This window comes from Hippopotamus amphibius, chromosome 1 (assembly GCF_030028045.1).
Source record: "Hippopotamus amphibius kiboko isolate mHipAmp2 chromosome 1, mHipAmp2.hap2, whole genome shotgun sequence".
Taxonomy (NCBI): Eukaryota; Metazoa; Chordata; class Mammalia; order Artiodactyla; family Hippopotamidae; genus Hippopotamus; species Hippopotamus amphibius.
The window spans coordinates 167,142,559-167,160,457 of NC_080186.1; the positions used below are offsets into that span (position 1 = coordinate 167,142,559).

The window sequence follows — 17,899 nt, forward strand, 5'->3', positions numbered from 1 at the left end:
GATCCATACAATGATTCAGGGACCTAGATAGACTCCTTCTATATTGTAGTCTCCAAGGCCACCATAGACAAGGATGTGGGAGTATGGAAAAGGCCCGCCAGCTCTTAACTGAGCCAGCCTAGAGGTGACATATCATTCTATCCTCACCTTCTCTGTGAGAACTGGTCACACGGCAACATCTAGATGCAAGGGGAATTGAAAGTGTTGTTGGTACAGGCTTGTAGAGAAAACCATACCTTTATACTTTTAAAGGCATCATCTTCAAGCAAGCAGTGTCTTTGATAACAAGTCCAGTGCTACACTGGTTTTTGTTCCTTGTGGGTGACCGATTTTAATCTATCTGGAAGCTAGTAGGATAATCTCTGTCTCCTTTAAGGTCCATAAGAGTAGGGAATTTGTTTCACTAGTTTAACTCCAGTATCTCTGCCTGGTGTATATCAGGGCCAGGATTAGGGTAAGGTGATTGAGGCCTTCACTTCCAGTACAAAAACTCAATAATCAAGATAAATATTTAATGCAATGTTTTACAAAATAAAAATTAGTGCCCAAAAATCCATGATGAAGGAAATCATAATTAATATTCTTGGTGTTGTGGAATTTTGCAATGATGTGTCTGGCTCTGTGGCCCCTTTTGTGGGCTCTTCAATCTAAAGATATATATTGTTCCTCAAATGAAAGCAATTATATATTCTTTTTCAATAATTCCCTGTTCTCAGTTTCCTCTCTTGTCTTTCTGGAAATCTTAATTGAATATATAACCTCCTGGATCAATATTTGCTGTCACGTCTTCTCTCTCAAAGTTTCTGTTTCCATATATCTTATTCTATATTCTGGAAAATTCCGTTGGTTTTATCATCCAATCTGAGTATTAAACTTCTTATTTCAAGAATTGTGCTTTTAATTTCCAAGCACATTTTCTCATTCTCTGATTTCTACAAGTGACACCTTGAAACTATTTGAGGATACTAGTTAGTAATGTTTTTCTGTTTGAATTCTGATTTTGCTTTCAGTTTTCTTCTGTCATGTGGATTATCTCTGTGTGTGGTTTTCTTTAATTACCCTTTTTTTGTTGATCTGTTTTCAGGTTGCTCTGTTTGGGTTGTGGGTCCAGCGATCCTTGGTTGACCTTCCAGGTGTAAGAAGGAAGAAGGTATGAATGCAGATGGTCAGGGCTTGTCGGATGGAGGTTCCACTTGAGAATGAGCCAGGTGTGAGCCGGCATCATGCTGAGTGGCCAGGTGCCAGCGTGAGGAGGCTGCCAGCGCCTGCATTAACTGCCGTGGTTCTCCTCCAGCAGTTTATTCCATTTGTTTCGAGAAGAACCCTCTGGGTGTTTTCTGCGTAACGGAGTTTCCCATACACCGAGCTTCTCAGCCCTGGCTCTGGGAGAGGGGTCGTGTAGCTGCTGCCGCTTCAGTGTGTGTTCTAGGCTGTGGGCTGAGGTGCCCTCTGCCTTGCTCACCAGCGAATGTTCTTCGAGAAATGTCTTGCTCACTGAAGGTGCTTCTCTCATTCTCTTCATTTCTGTGATTTATTCTTTTAAGGTCATTTTAATGGAGTCTCAGGAGGATGTGTGCACACACCTACCCTGTCATTTTGAACCCTCCTCTTTTGTTTCTAACCTGTTGGGAAGATCTGGCCTTCTGGTATTAGCACTTGGCATCTCCAGCTTAACACGCCCAAAGCAGAGCTGTTATATCCCCTCTGCCAGCCCTCAGAAGTACTGCTTCTCCTCTGGTCTCACCAACCTCAGGGAACAGCACTAAAATCCACCTACTTGTTAAATGGAAAATTGAGTCATCTTTGCCATTCCTCACTTTCCCATCTCTAGCATCAAGTCCACTTGGCTCTGCCTTCTGTGTTTGTACCTCAAATCTGTCCATATCTCCACTCCCACTGCTACCACCTAAACAAGCCAAGACTCTAATCCCTTCCACACTGGTCTACCTCCTTTCATTCTTACCCCCACAGGCCATTCTTCCTGTGGCAGAGTTATCAACCTAAAAGGTAATTGCATCTCGTCTCTCCCGTCACCTTTTTAGTAACATCCAGTTCCCCACCGGTCTGTCTGCATGGACTAGCTCCTTCCCACTGTCCAAACCTTGGCACATTCCCACTCTCCTCTGCCTCTGGCTTCCGCCACTCTGGCCTCCTCCAAGGAGCAGTGCCCGCCCTGCTCCCAGCCCTCCACACGGCACCCTTTTCCTCATACTTAGGCACCACTCAGAGTCTACTCCCTCTAAGTAGGTTTCTCCCAATCATTATTTTCTTGTCCCTGTGCCTATTCATTTTCTTCACAACCCTTTTCCCAATTCATATTTACATACAAATGGTTTATATCATGTTTTATTTACTAGTTTATGGATACGTGGTGCACTGAACCCCAAGTACCCAGAGGACAGGAATCGTGCTGGTTTTCTCCTCCAGCATGTACTCAGGCTGCTTGGTGCCCAGGGCAGTTGTGCTCAGCAAAATTTTGATGGGCGGATGAGGGAGGAAGGCAGAAGATGCTCAGCATGGGTGGGTCTCAACCCAGCATTTGGATTATGGGCCCCTGGCTGTTGTCCTTCCTTGGGCTGATGTTTCTAGCAGATCTCCTGGCTCCATTGCACTCCTGGCCAATGCAGCTCATGGTTTTCAGAACTGTAGATGTTGCCTCTCCCAGCACACAAAGGAGAATTCAGTCCCCTGTCCAGCTGTCGCACCTTCTTATAATCTGGTCCTGAGCTGACTTCCCAATCTTACCTCCTCCCTCTGCTCTCTGCCTCCTGCCCTCTTGACCTGGCAGCACCACCAGCCACATATCTGTTCATTTTTTTAGCTTGAGATGCTCTCTCTTTCAGACCTCTTTCAAATCCTGCCCATCCTTTAGAGCCTGGATTAAATGTTCCCTCCTCTGAGGGAATCCTGAATCCTGGCTCTTGTAAGGGACTTTCTGAGCCCTTTCCTGCATCTTGTTATAGCTCACAGGTCACCCTGTCCTGCACTTGGGCATTGGTTGGGTAGGTGTGGTTCCCCCACTGAGCTGCAAGATCCGAGAGGTGAGCTTGGTTGTGGCTGGCCTGCCCACTGAGAGCCCCTTGGTGGACACTGCAGCACGAGGAGCCGCTGAGGGGAGTATGCCCAGTGCTGCTGCACAAAGAATCTGCGACCAGGATGTTAGGCCTGGGAGTGTGGCTCACTCAGTAGCTAACCTGGTGCCTGAGAGGAGGCATTGCTGTCCGCAGACCAGCGTGGCTAGAACTCTAAGAGGCTCTGTGCCCCGTGCCTTAACTGGTAGCTTTAGTAAGTTTCTCTGAGAGGCTTCCAATATGCCTCCATGAGAAAACAAAGGGAGGACAGAGCCACGTTCACCCTCTTACATCCACAAGGCCATCCCCTGTACTGCTTGTTAGCTGCCTCAGGAATAAACCAAAATGCAGACGGCCGTGAACAGAGCCCAGGCACCGTTCTCAGCTGCCCTGGCGGTGGTCCCGGGGTCTGGGCTAGCTCAGCGGGATGACATCGTCTGCAGTCCTCGGGGGACACTCTGGAGCGGTAACCCCTACGTGGCCCTGAGGAGGGCCCCAGTGCCTTGGTGGTGCCAGAGTAGTGAGCTAGGTGGGTGAGTACCACTCCTGGCTCATGGGGGTGGGAAGTAACCTCTTATTTTCAACTTCCAGGGGGAAGAGCCCCTAAGGGGCTGTGAAGTGAGGTGCCCGGCGCCCGGCACACCGTCCTCTTGCCGACACGCCTGCCTGTGACGGCACAGGCAGGTTGCTCCGCAAAGGAGGGGCCTGGAAGCAGCCCGCCAGGCCCAGCCTGTGCGGCGTGGAGGCTGTTCCTTATGAGCGCGCCATGCGGAAGGCAGTTCGTCTCATTGATTTTGTTATTTCGGAGAACAAGTTAAACCACCCGAGTGTTTCAGGGCAGAAAAACGTCTGCAGTGTATAAGAAACTTTCAGGAGCATGTAGTCCACAGCCAGCAGCGTCTGAGCAAACAGGTGCCAGGGAGTAGGGGACGGGGCCCTGCGGAGGTGGGGACCTCTGTGAGCAGCAGGCCCTGCGGGGTGGGGCCGAGGGGGGGTCTCTACTGCGTGTACTCAGGGTCCTGCGGCGGCCCGGGAGCCATCCCCGACTCCTGCCCTCTGCCCTGGCAGGGTCTGTGCGTGCCACGTCCTCTTGCCCATTCCGCCGTCACTGCCTGGGCCCAGGCCCACCTTTTGCAGTTAGCGTCACTAGAGTAGCCGCCAGCTGAGCTCCCCGTCTTCCTCCCAGCCGCCCCACTCACGGCCACCATGCGGCTGCCTGAGGCACAACTAACACAAATCGCAGCCTCATTCCCCACTTCTGAACAGCTTTGTGGCTTCCTATAGGCCACCAGGGAACTCTTAGCACTGGGGAGCTGGAGGGCCGCCTCCACCTGCAGGCCCAGCCCTGCCTGGAGACCTTGAAAATCATGGTGATTCATCCTGCTTTTCTCTGTGCTTCATGCTGCTGATATTTTCTCCCAATTGTGTGTGTGGTGGGTGGGGGGTGGGGGGGATGCTTGCACATGCGCGTCCGTACTCTGGCCATAGACCCCTCCCCGTTCCTCAGCCTTCAGGCCTGGGATCCTTGCCTTGTGAAGCTTTTCTAACGTGGTGGGAGGCGTTAGGTACTTTCTCCTTCGTGCTGTGCTGGGACTGGGACTGGAACTCCTCTCATGTTTATGCTGTGTTGCATTCATTTATCTCTCTGTTGTTCTTACCAGTTTGTGTGCAACGGAGAGAACAAGGCCCTGCCTTGTTTGCTTTCTGCTCCTGGCATGTGGCAAGAGATCTATCACTCAGAATTCAGTACATGTTGGATGGATAGATGGACAGTGGATTAATGAGTAGCTCTGAGGATTGGTAAATGCTCTTGTCCTAAGAAATTCTTCCACCTCAGACCTGACTCAAAATCAGGAACTACCCCAGGGGAAGAGAGAGAGATGGGTTGATTCAAGGGGACTCTGTTCTCCACTGGGTACCACCCTTTCCTGTATGGGGAGCAGAACGTGGTGAGACACTTGTTGGAAGAGTGGGTCAGCAGTTTGATAACAGAGGCTGTGTCCGGCTTCCTTCCACTCTAATCCAAGTGAGGTTCACAAATTAGCCTTTCTCCCTGATCCACAGCTGAAAACTGAGCAAACCCCCACTTACTCTCTCCCTTATGCACTGCAGCCTAGGGATGGAGGTCTAGTCTTGTGGACAAGCTAGCCATCACCTTCTGTGTCCCTATAGGAAGATCCTGGAACACAGAAGCACCCATCCATCTAAAGTTCTTCTTGATGATGTGTTGGAAAAATAGAGGGGGATACAGTTAGAAGTTCTGTCCTGTTCTCAGGACTCACAGGGCTGTCAAGTCCAGGCCACAGACCATCTGCACTATAATCACTGGGAGGGTTTCTTAAAATTCAGTTTCTGGTGCCCCACCCCAGTCCTGCTAAATCAGAGTTCTGGGGTGGGGGAATCTGGGATGGGTATTTTAAACTAGCACCCCTGGAGATTCATATGCAAGGGAAGGTTTAGACTCATGCCTGAGAGATTCCGGTGGTAGTTGGAGAAGAATTTTAAATGGCAGAAACTTGAGTCACATACATCTTCTTCCCTCTCTCGGGCCCCAGACCTGGCCTCTCGGAAACCCATCCACAGGTTCAGCAGGCTTCACCTCCTTCTTTGATCTACTTCTCTTGTCTCTGCAGAGACATATCCTGATCCCACATCTTCATAGCTACCTTGCATCTTTGACCATCGATGTAATTACTTGGAGATGCCGCATCCCGGGTGGAATGTGTTCTAGTCATGCTTGTCTGCGTGCCACGTTGTCAGATGCATCAGTAAAGCTTTTCTCTTCCCCCCTTCAGCGGAGGCGTTGCCATTCATTCAGTTCACACTGGGCTGTCACACAGCCAAGCCTGTGTTTCAGGCCCCACGCCGAGGCCCGACTAGAGATGACTTGCTCCCTGGCGCAGCAGACACCTTCCCCGACACTGCTGGGCCACTGCCAGAGGGTGTGATCTCACTGCCCTCTTCCCAGAGCAGCAACATACTGGTCCTGGGTCACACGTGCCTGGGAACTCAGGCTGTCTGCCCCTGCTGGTTTGCCCCTTCCCCAAATTCCTCACCGCTCCCCATGCTCAGGCCCCCACCCTGCGCTCAGCACCCTCTAGGAGCCTCACAGGACCTGTGGCATGGGGCTGTCCTCAGGAGGCTCAGTCCATGTTGGGGAGAACACATCACACAGGAGGTAACAGGGAATAATACCAGACAGCACAGGGTGCCTTCCACGTTTGTGTGGAGCAGTCCTGTGGCCTTGAGGCACTCAGAGGAGACCATGTGAGCTGAGTCACATAGGAAGGGCTTTGAGAGACAGCCAGAACTGGAGCCCAGCTTTGCCAGGTGGATGGGTAGTGGAGTGGGTGCTCTGACTGGAGGTAATGATGGGCATAGGCGGGAACGGGCAGGGCAGAGGCTGGGGAGGACAGGGACTGGCAGTGAGAGACCCGACTACCCTATGGGCAAATGATCCTTTCACCCAGGGCAGGGGAAATGCCTGCAGGTGTACCTCACCACAGAGATGATCCAGACGAATGTGGGCCCTGGAAAGGTTTGATTTAACTTACTAGTTCACTCAGTGATGTTTCATAGGAAAAGCATAAAACATGAGAAAATGGCCTCTTCTTTTACATCACCTTTGAGAATTTCCCCCAGCAAACAGTGCAATGGCCTTTCCTCCAGGTCCCGGCCCTGAAGTCGCAGCCCCCCACTTTCTTACCGAAACTGCTTTCCATCTTTGGGGGCTGAGATGCAGTCCTACTGTGGCGAGGGGAGCTGCTGGACAGAGAAGGGCAGGGAGGGTCCCTGGTGCTTGCGCCCCAGCAGTCCAAGGAGCTTGCCCACCAGGCTGGCTACGCTTTGCTGTAAAACTAGTAAATGCTTTTCTTTTGTGAAAGAAAGAGTTTTCCTTTGGATCATTTGAACATTTAAAGCCCAGTTTTGGTTTCTTTTGTAGGGTATTTGGTGGTAGGGGTGGGACTATCTTTCTCACCATTTAACCGGAAAAACTTGCGTATAGAGTCCACCTGTAGAAGAATGGTTTGTCACTGGGGAAATGCAGCAGCCTTGAAGCCGGTAACTTGGGCTGTTCCAGGGCCACTGCAGCTGGCCCAGTAGGCTCGTGCCCAGACGTGGCCAAGGCAGGCTCTGTGCGGTGCCTGTGCTGTGCTGGTGGGGGAGGGGAGGTGCTTTAGCATCCCTGATATGGGGACTTCCTTGGCGGTCCAGTGGTTAAGACTTCACCTTCCAATGCAGGAAGTGAGGGTTCAGTCCCTGGTTGGGGAGCTGCGATCCCACATGCCTTGCCTTGCAGCCAACAAACCAAGACATAAAACAGAAGCAATGTTGTAACAAAGTCAGTAAAGACTTTAACACACACACACACACATACACACACACAACATCCCTGATGTGAGTGTGTGCTGCCAGGAGCAGTTTCTGGGGAGGACATCTGGGGAGACCCTAGAGACGTGAGGCGGTTATGACATGTCAGTAAGCACACACTCACCATTCAGTGTCTGTCTCACAGAGAGGTGAGGGGAACTGAATTTAGAACCACGAATCTGTACAGATGTGGTGGAACTGTTTGGTTCTAGGAAGGACTGGGGCTGCCCTGCAGCAAGTTAGTGATGCAAGTGAAGGAGTGGGTCCTTGCCTCGTCGACCTCCACCTACCTTTTTGGTGCTTACTGTCCTCTTACCTTTCTTCAGGTGCTCAATGCCTTAATTTATTAATTCAGTCTTGTGGGCAGCCATTTGTATTCATTCTCTCATCATTGGTTCTCAGGAAAAGGTATCAACTATTTACAGCCTCAGTGTGTGTTAAGTCAAACTCCTTGGCACAGGATATTTGTGCTTTAAACCTTAATCCTCATTGTGGTATGGAAAGCTCTGTCCCCCATTTATGTAAAGATTTTGTACCAGGAGATCGAGAGACCAGACGAGATGAGAGAGGCGATGGTGCTTTAGGTAACAAGTTTTTTCCATGAGTTGTTGCCTGGGCCTGAACCATTGGAAAGTAAAGTGTGAAATAATGAAGGGGGATGATGAGTAGTGTTCAGGAGAAACTATCCTAACACCTGTTAAAAACAGCAAGGAAGATTTTTATTCAAGACTATTGACACACACACACACAACACACACTGGAATACTACTCGAACATAAAAAAGAATGAAATTTTGCCACTTGGAACAACATGGGTGGACTTGGAGGGTTATTATGCTAAGTGAAATAAGTCAGACAGAGAAAGACAAATACTGTATGATATCACTTATATGTGGACCCTAAAAAATACAACAAACTAGTGAATATAACAAAAAAGAAACTGATTCACAGATACAGCAAACAAACTAGTGGTTACCAGTGGGGAGAGGGAAGCAAGGAGGAGGCAATATAGGGTTAGGGGATTAAAAGGTACAACCTATTATGTGTAAAATAAGCTACAAGGATATATTGTAGAACACAGAATAAAGCCAATATTTATAATGACTATACATGAAATATAACTTTAAAAAATTGTGAATCACTATATTGTATACCTGTAACATGTAATACTGTACATCAACTATACTTTTATTGAAAAAAATAAAAATAAGAGGGGAGCAAAGAACAGGAAAAAAATGTATAAAAATTAAAAAAAAATTTTTTTTTTTAGAAAGACTATTGCAATAGAGGAGAAAGAGTCATCTCAACTCCAAGTCAGCAGGGACAAATAGGGGTTTATCACCAGCACGCAGAGTGAGGGAGGGGATGGAAAATTACTAAGCGGACCTTGGTTAGGTATCAAGGGTGTGGAAGGACAGGTGCTTGAAAGAATATCCAGAGTTGGGGGAGTCTGAATAAACTAGCTTAGTAGAATTCTTTCCTAAAACTGGGCTCAGCAGGCCAAGGCCTAGTGGAGAGGATTCAAAGAAGCCTAAAATTTCATCATCTGTCACCCGGTGTTCACAGGGTGCAGACTGACCTGCAAGGCCTAGCACACTGTTACTAAGGATGCTGGAGTGGTGGCTGACTTTTGATAGCTCTTGTAGGTGCCCCATGCATAGTAAAGACGGGTTAATACCTGAGGTCCAGAGGAGACCTCACTTGGCTTCCTCAGCCAGGCCCTGGAAAGAAGTCGAGGCCAGATCTTGTTTGCTTGTGAGCTCCATGAGAACAAAGGATTCTGGGAGCATGTCTCCCATCCCTGAGACCCTGCTCTCTCCAATTACAGACAGCCCCACTCAAAGTGGCTCAAGCACTAGGGAAAGATATTTTCACACCTATCCATGGGTAGGGCAGGCCCCAGGCTCCAACAGTCAATGATGTCATCAAGGACCAGGCTCCTTCACCCTCCATCTCCCAGGGGTCAGCTTTGCTGTCTGTCTGGCCCCGGCAGGAGTCACACGCTGACATTACAACATCCACAGAAGGAAAAGACTGTCTCTTAATCCTTCTTCGGTGCCTGGAAGACTGCCCTTCACAGTTCATTGGCTGTGGTGGGTTATAAGCCACTTTCTGAGCCAGTCATTGGCATGGAAATGGGATTTCAGGAGTGCCTTGAATCATTTGTGAGAAAGAAGGTAGAGAGTCAACCATTCCATCCTCACACGTGGTACCTAGAGTCCACCCAAAGTGAATGGAATTCTGAGCCACAGAGTGGAGTGTTAATAGTTCAGAAGCTAAGTAGGGAGTGAGTGCGAGAGGGAAGGAGAGCCCTGGCAGCAAAGGGGTCAGAGCTTGGCAGTGCTTTGCAGGGACCCTCCAGTGTATTGGGGTGAAGCGGAGGTCCTGGGCCTTGCCCCTCAGGGTTGTGTGCAGCAGGCCTGCATGTGAGCACCTGGTCAGCCCCTTCCCTGGCCAGCGTTCACTCTGAGATGGTTCCACCTGCCATCAGAGCCTCAGAGACAGCAGGGGATGTTGTAGGGGCAGATGTTACTGGCTGTCTGGCCCCAGTGAGGATGTGGCTGTGAGCAGCTATGTCTGCATTTCTCTGTGCCCACCGCGCCTTCTTGGATGACACCTGTGAATGACTTAGGACGAGGCCAGATGACTTGTGAAAGTAGATGCCCCTCTTATTGCCCGAGACCATCATCTACTTCTCATACGCTGGCTGGCCCAGGGGTTGTGTGCTGGGCAGGAGTCTTCCTCTAAACCTGCATAGACCTAGAGCTTTCCTGCTTCTTGCTGAGAGCTGGAAGGTTCTGAGGCATGGTTGGGAGAATGTGTAATTATTTTCTTATTTGAACATCCTAGGTCATTTGGTCTTTTCTTTTTAAATGTGTTGGGGTCGGGGTGGAGTTATCAAATGAGGAAAATGTATGAGATTTACTATCCAGGCTGATCAAATGGCATAATGTCATCTAAATGGTATAAAATGCTTAGATATGAATAGTATACCAGTGAATAGGGTTGAGCGCCCACCCATCTCCAAGGGCACTAGTGTGACATATGTGACCCCCCAAATTTGTCTCGTCAGTCACCCTGCAGGGTCTATAGCCTGCAACTGCAGTAGAATTTCTTTGGAAACTTGGAAATATTTTTAGTTTGGGGGGAAAAAATCAAATACGCATTCATCCCAAGATGTTTCAAGGACAGATTTGCAGCAGCAAACGTTGGTGAGCTAAAACTGAGAGATTACACTGTGGAGTTGGGATATGGGACAGAAAATTTGTAAATGCCCCAGTAAACTACTTAGGAATTGAATTAAGTCCCTTGCAAGAGACCAAACTGCTGAGAATGTGAGAATCACCCGTTGTTCTTGAAGAACCACTTCTGAGGGCAATCAGTCTGTTATGACAGGGGAGGATGGATGGCAGATCCCAATATTGAGACACGGGATTGAAACCCACACTAGTTATGGCATTTTCCCTTTAGATTGGAAATTTTAATAGCAGAGCAGTGTCGACAGATGGAATTTGAGTAAGTGATTTTGCAAGCAGTCCACAATTCACAAGAGGGTTTTGTTCCCAGCAGTCTGGCGTCTGTCGTGAGGCTGTTGTTTGGACCTTTGGAAACTAAAATGCATTTTTTTCCACACACATATTCCCCAGAATGGAGGTTGATTTCTAGACGAGTCTCCAAAACTTTATTTAACCCTTAATGTAGCTAAAAATACCATACGTCTGTGGTTAGTATTAGGGACCCCAGTGTTATAAGTAAAACAGTAACATGGAAGAGAAAATTGTGGGTTTTTTTTTTCCTTGACTGGTGTAATGTGCAGAAAGGTGAGAAGCTAACCACGTAGCATGCAAGCGTGGGAAGGGTTTAAGTGATGGCTGAGTTCAAGCCCTCGTTTGTCAAAGGAGGAAACTGAGCTTCAGAGAGATGCAGTATTTGGCCAGAGGTCACACAGCCAGTGAGACTAGAACCCAGGCCCACCCTGACCCAGTGAATAAAGCCTGTGAGAAGTTTCCAAAGAGACTATCAAATACATTCATGGTCTCCCAGGTTGGGCTGGGCCCCAGCGAATGTCTGCTTTCTGTAAAATGTGTCCTGTTCCTTCTTTATTACATGGAGATGGGGCCTAGGATTACTAGCTGTTAGACTTCTCCAGGAGTAGAGCGGTGGAGCTCGCAGGCAGGATGAAGAGAGGAGCGTGTGTTCCTGAGGGGAAGAACACGAAGGTAAGAGTAGCGGAGCTGGAAACAGCAGGAGAGCAGGGACTGAGGCTGTGTGGAGGAGCCGGGCAGTGCCCCCGGGGGCGGGCAGAGCGCCACCCCACCAGGGGGCGCCGTCACCCCCTGCAGCTTTGTCGCTGCCCTTGGTTGGCCACAGCGCTGCGGCACAGAGGACCTGTCCGTGACGGGGAGAGGGAGAGTCCTTGAGGAAGGAAAGAGGAGGTGGTCGTCCAACACGTAGTTCTCTCGGCTAGTGTGCGTGGCCCGGAGCCCGCCCAGGGTGAAACAAGAAATAAACACCGAATCACCTCACATCGCAGAGCCTAGGCTGCCATTTAGGCTGGCCTGGCCCCTCACGGCCTCACCATGCCCTCTGTCTGAGAGGCAGCCTCGGGCCCTGGGAGCCCACGTGTCTCTCTCCTCTTCTGTCTGACCCGTTGCCTCAGACCGCTTCTTGAGGACAAGGACTATTTTGTTTTGTTTGTTGTTCTCTAAAGTCCCCTCAGCAGAGTGTGATAGTATCTATTGATTGAATTTACTCAAGTTTATAGACTTCTGAGAGCAAAACATTGTTTTAAAAAAACACAATTTTCAATTTACACTTGAAATTCTAGACAAATGTTTCTTTAAAATCCAGAACTCAAAGATCGAATCCTAGTTACATTTGACTGCCCCACATGTTGAGTGGCCCTTGCTGTGGTATTAATTCCAGTGGCAGGCTCTTGGCAGGGTAGCTGCTGACGGGAGGGCCCCCTCCCCACCCCTCTCCTGGATCCAGGGTGATGAGGAAGCACTCGAGAATTGCAAGACTAACTTCAAGCTGGGGTGCAGATGGAGTGAAAATGGGAGGAGTGTGGTTGTCTCTTCCCCAAGAAGGTTGGGTGACGGTATCTGTTTCCTCTCGGATATCCTGGCTGAGATTGTAAAACCCAAAACAAATATTTCAAGGCTTCCATGACTATTTTCTTAAGGACAAAAAAATCATTCTTTTTTATTTATGCATAAATAACTGTTTTCTTGAGCAGGCCCAAAGAAATGAAACACAGATGGCAATAATGTTGAAAATGTTTACCTATTTCCTCTCTGAGGACATCAGATTAGCCTTTCTCTGGGAAGAATGTGTAATCTGCTGGAAGACAATATCATCCTTTTGATCTTGCAATACATTTTTCATATCTTTGCTGCAAAAGCTGATTATTATCGTGACATTTTTAAACAATGACTGTTCGCCGTGCAGGATGGGATGGGGAAGCTCAGCTGAACGTGTAGATAGATGGATGCTTGTCGAAGACCAGACTGTGGGAATGAATTTTCCCCATGTTGCTTTTGCCTGTTGACATTGGCATTAACTCCTTCATCCTGGGATGTGGTCTTGTGCACTAATTGGAATCTGACGCTCAGCTGTGCAAACTGGCCTCCCTTCACTTGCACGCAGAGATCATTGATTAATGGCCTTGTCCACTCCTTCCAAGGTTGCTGTGCCCCCTTTTCTTCTGGAAGTTAAAGGATCCTTGATTAAACGGCAGAAGCAGATTGAATGGGGAAATGTATGAGGAAGGGCTTTTATTAACTGTGTGGGGCCACACAGACTTGAGATGCCGATGATGCCTTTGTAGATGGAGCCCATCAGTGCGAGCAACACAGGCGGCCTCGGAGCATTTGATTGGCCCTGCTGCCGCAGCTCGCTAACGTGGAAACTGACATTTCTGAAAGGCTCCTTTGCACTGCTTTCTCGCCTCCCTTCAGGGCTTTACAGCATTTTAAAGGGAAGGCATTGGTTGAAGGAGAAAGAAGCAGAAGTGGAAAGGACACAGATTTCAAACCTGTTCTGCTTCATTTTGGCTCCAGAGACTTTTGCTTGTGTGGGGACTGGGGTGAGTCTCTCTGAGTCAGGTGCACCCACCTGCGTGCCTGAGGAGGCCTGTGATGTCCTGCCCAGTTGCTGAGATCAACCAAATGCCAGGCTGGGTAGCAGCAGTGCAAGGGCTGGAAGCAGCCAGCAAAGAAGGGGTTAACATTGCCCAAGCTGTTTGCGGCTCCGTGGCCCTGGCCTGCAGCATCGCACAGCCAGGCCTTCTTGCAGCAGAGTTAAAATTCCCCTGCAGCCACAGGGAGGGAACAGATAAATCATGAATGAATTTGAAATTATATTTCCTTCTCTTAGCTTTCCTTTTTTTTTCTTTTTCTTTTTGTTCCTTCTCTACCTCCCCACCTGGGGAACAATGTTACAGAAAATTGTAGGTTGTAAATTCCACCCAGAGCATTTAGCTCCATCCTTGCTAAGATTTGTGGAATGGCATCTTCCTAGGCCTATTTCATGGGGCCTGTCAGTGAGTTCCGCACTGTGCAGTCATCTGGAAAGCAGAAACAGGAAGTCGCCAGGATGGAAATGGAGCCAGAGGTGAGCAGAGGAGCAGGCCAGGTGTGTGCTCTTTGGGCACATCTCCACTTAGAACCCGTAGTATCACAGGTTGGGTACAATGGGGCCTTGTCCCTACGCCGGGCCAGAGCTGGTGAAGAAGATCTCAGGCTGCTGTGTTTTGTTACTTGTGCTAAAGCGTTGTTTCTTTAAAGCGAAACTTTGTGTGATGCTGTGTCTTGACCACTGACAAGTCTTTCTAGGGAAAAAAGAAAAAAGAAGACTTCCTATTCTTGGGTCCTAACCCACAGTGTCAGTGACCACCAAGGGCCATTGGCCTGAGCGGAGAAAATCCGTTTTGGGTCTCAGGCAGTATGGTCAGGAGGCAAGTCATCAGTTGGTTGTCCACATTTGTAAGCTGGACTTGACTTCACAACCAGTGGGCTTCATTTCTAGCCACTGGCACACTTGGTCTCTGGTGTGTGCACGTGTGTGTGTGTGTAAGTGAGAGAGAGAGAGAGAATGGCGTGCCCCAGATGTGATGCAGAAGTCAAAGCTACAGAGGGACCTTGAGGAGCTCCCCCGGGGAACCCTGGGGTCATAATGAAATCCAGAAATCAACTCTGAAAGCCTGATCCACTCAGTAGAAAGCCTCAGGCTCTTGCAGGAAATACCCAAACTGCTAATGTCACTGTTCCCAGAAGAATGGCCCCTCCCATAGCAGTGGCACCTGCACGGCTTGCTTATGGCAAAACACTAGGAGACCTGGGCCCTGAAGAGAAGGGCTGGCCCACCAGGCCCTCCAAGGGCTTCCTTGCAGGTTCAGGGGGACCACGGCCTTTGGATGCTACCCAGTCTTGAGGCTCTCCTGTCATGCCCAGGGGATGGAGGCCAGCACAGCTTTTCACTGAGCGGGGCCTGCCTGCCCAGGAACCCCTGTCCACAGGCTGGAGGGTAGAATGAGTACCAGGCTAGGAGTCCGGACTGTAGATCCTATCACCAACTCTCTGATTTTTGCCTTTTCGCTTCTCTTCCGCGACCTTCAGTATTGTCTCATGTTGTGGAAGCCTCCTTGGGTCTGGTCTTTACCTGACATAAGCAGCCCCTGAGATTTTCCTCCGTCCTCTCCCTCTAGACCTTTTTCTCCTGTGGGACCTTCTGCCCTCAGCCTCCACTGGTGAAGTCTGCATGCCTGACCCTTTCTAAAAGGGCAAATTTATTTGAAAAGGCAATCCATATAGGTTAAGAAATATAATCAGCAAGGTGCATGTACATACATGCTTAAAAAACAAGTTTCTTTCCTCTTCTGCTGTCTTAGCAGCGGCTGCTGCAGGCATCACCTTCAGGCAGAGGGCGTCTACCAGGCTCCCCTTCACTCTGTTAGGTTAAATGTTCCCTGCCTATAATTTTCTAAGGAAATAAAAACACTTCTCTAGATACTACACCTGGCATTTCAATATGATGAGCTTATTCTTTCTCTGCAGCAGAAACATTAGGAAGTACCCAGGCAAGGAGTCTGGGAAGGTGAAGGAACTAAGAGGTGGGGGTCCAAGCGGGGAGACTGCTGGACATGCCATGCGCAGCTCTCTCTCCCTCTCCCCAGCTGTACTGGAAGCTTCTCCAAGCAGGGCTTCACTTGCTCACCTCTGTGCCCTCCTTCGATGTGGAGCCTGCCGCTCGCGCATTTAAGAACGCGCATTGAGCGAGGCCTACTGCGCGCCAAGCTCTGTGCTGGAGGTGGGACGTCAAGTCAGATAAGACATGGTCTTCGCCCAAGGCACTCCAGTCTGTGGAGGACATTAGCAGCAGAGATCATTAGAGAACAGAAGGCCATGAGGGGAGCCCAGTGGTAGGATAGAGTGCTTTGGAGCCCACACATCTTGGGGTCTCAGTGATCACAGGCTCAGTCCGGTGGCCGAGGGACCAAGGGACTAAACAAAAGGCTTCACCCCCAGCCGGTGACTTCCATAACCATCAGATCCCAGGTCAGCAGGATTGGGGTGGCTGCTCATAACAGGGTATGGCAGCTGTCTTCCTGGGGCCTCCCGATGTTCGCAGGCTCTATGCAATGCCACCTTTGAGGGCAGAGGGAGCTTACTGTCTTGGCAAATGTTTCACATGTCCAAGCAACCGTCTGCCTTCTGTGTAAGTGTACCGACTCTAGTAATTGCTGCTGCAAGTTCAAATTCAGGATTGAGGCTGGCGTCATGGAGTTGGATGTGGTAGAAGGGGTTTCATTGGTGCAGACCCACCATTAAGGAGAAACCAAATCCAGCACCCTTTCAGATAGAGCTTGCCTAGGACTTCCTTGCCAAGCTTCATTTTTAAAAGCTCTGCAGCTTCACTTAGATGTATGTGTTTTTGCTTTGTAATCAGATTTTCACCAAACTGATATATCATTAAACCTTTGTTTTTACAATACGTGCTTTATTGCAAAACCAATTTCAACAAAGTATTGCAGATGCAATGTAATTTTTATGTCTTAGTTGTTGTTTTCTTTTTTCTTTTTTGGTTGCTAGGGTACCAAACACTTTTGAGGAAGTAGCTTGATAGTATCTATAATATGGTGGTTTTCTGGATAAGAGATTGCATTATCCCCATGTAATATATCTGGGCAGACTGTATCCATCATGTCTCGGCTAGATAAATAAATTAAAACTCGCTGATTGAGGAAGAAATGTGATATTTCTCTTGCTGAGAATGGTTTATGTGTCTCTTCTGACAGCTGCTGTGTTGCCAGTATGCCTCGTCTCGCTCAACTTAGACATTTCCACTTCTTGTGGAAGATAAAAATGCTGCAGTGGCTTTCAGAACTGTGAGAACGCTGCCACTGAGGCTGGTGGCCTCCCCACACCCAGCCCCCAGCCTCTCAACCCCGACCCTCTCCCTAATTAGTCATGAGGACCCCTACTGGGTACAAAATGTGCTCCACATGGTGGGCCCCTGAAAGGACCACACACCGTCGCCTGGGTGTGTGCGTGGCTCCCAGCCATGGACTTGGGCTGGGAGACCTTGGAGAAGTTGGCTGATTCCTTCTCTCCCATCTCCTTCCCCAAGTTGGCAGCCTGGGCCAGGCAAGGGTCAGGGCCAGCCCAGGGTCTAACCTGGATCAGGCTTTGATCCCCTGAGACGGCCCAGAGGAGTCAGAGCATGGTACCCTCTGTGGGGCCCCTACGTTAGGTGCAGCAAGGAGCTGCTCCCAGGGGTGGGAGCCACTGCCTGGGGCAGGAAGCATGCATTCAAGAGTCCATCTAGTCTCCGTACTTTGAACTTGGAAAGTTATAATCCGATTACTGTACACTCAGAGTATTGTCTTAATGAGGCTGTGGGGATGAGATGATGATGATGACAGACTACAGACTTGAGGAGAAGGTGGCATCAGTTAAGTCTTTAGCGAGTATCTCTTGCTAGGCTCGCCTCACCTCTAGCCCTTCCCTCCCATGAATGAGACCTCCTTGCAGGAGAGAGAAGAATTGTATGTCCTTTCTGCCTTCTCGCTGCCTTTGTTGTCATTGGATCTGGAGGAATTTGTTCATTCATCCATTCATTCATTTTGGAGCACACATGTGCTCCTGGCACTGCTGCAGACACTGAAATATATCCAAGTTCGCAAGGCGTTGTTTGTATTGTCCCAACAAGTCACTACCCTTCTGCATCTCGGCTGCCTCCCAGGGTTGTTGGGAACATTCAGTGACTCAGTGCGACACAGTGTAGAGTGAGCCTGCAGTAGAGGAGAATGTCATCACTGTCGTGGGTGTGGTTTTAGATGAGGTCAGCAGAGCTCTGTCCTGTGTGGTCTCTCTGGGTGGGAATAGCACCAGCACAGCTCACTCAGCCCCTCGGGGCCTGCTTTCCCAGTGGAAGACCTCTGACCCCTTTTTCTGT

At 49.3% G+C, this 17,899-nt stretch overlaps 1 protein-coding gene across 1 annotated transcript in view; it reads left to right on the top strand.

The window, feature by feature from the left end:
• Nucleotides 1-17,899, top strand: part of FSTL4 (follistatin like 4) — a 394,347-nt gene that overhangs the window by 113,693 nt on the left and 262,755 nt on the right. The window lies entirely within an intron of this gene.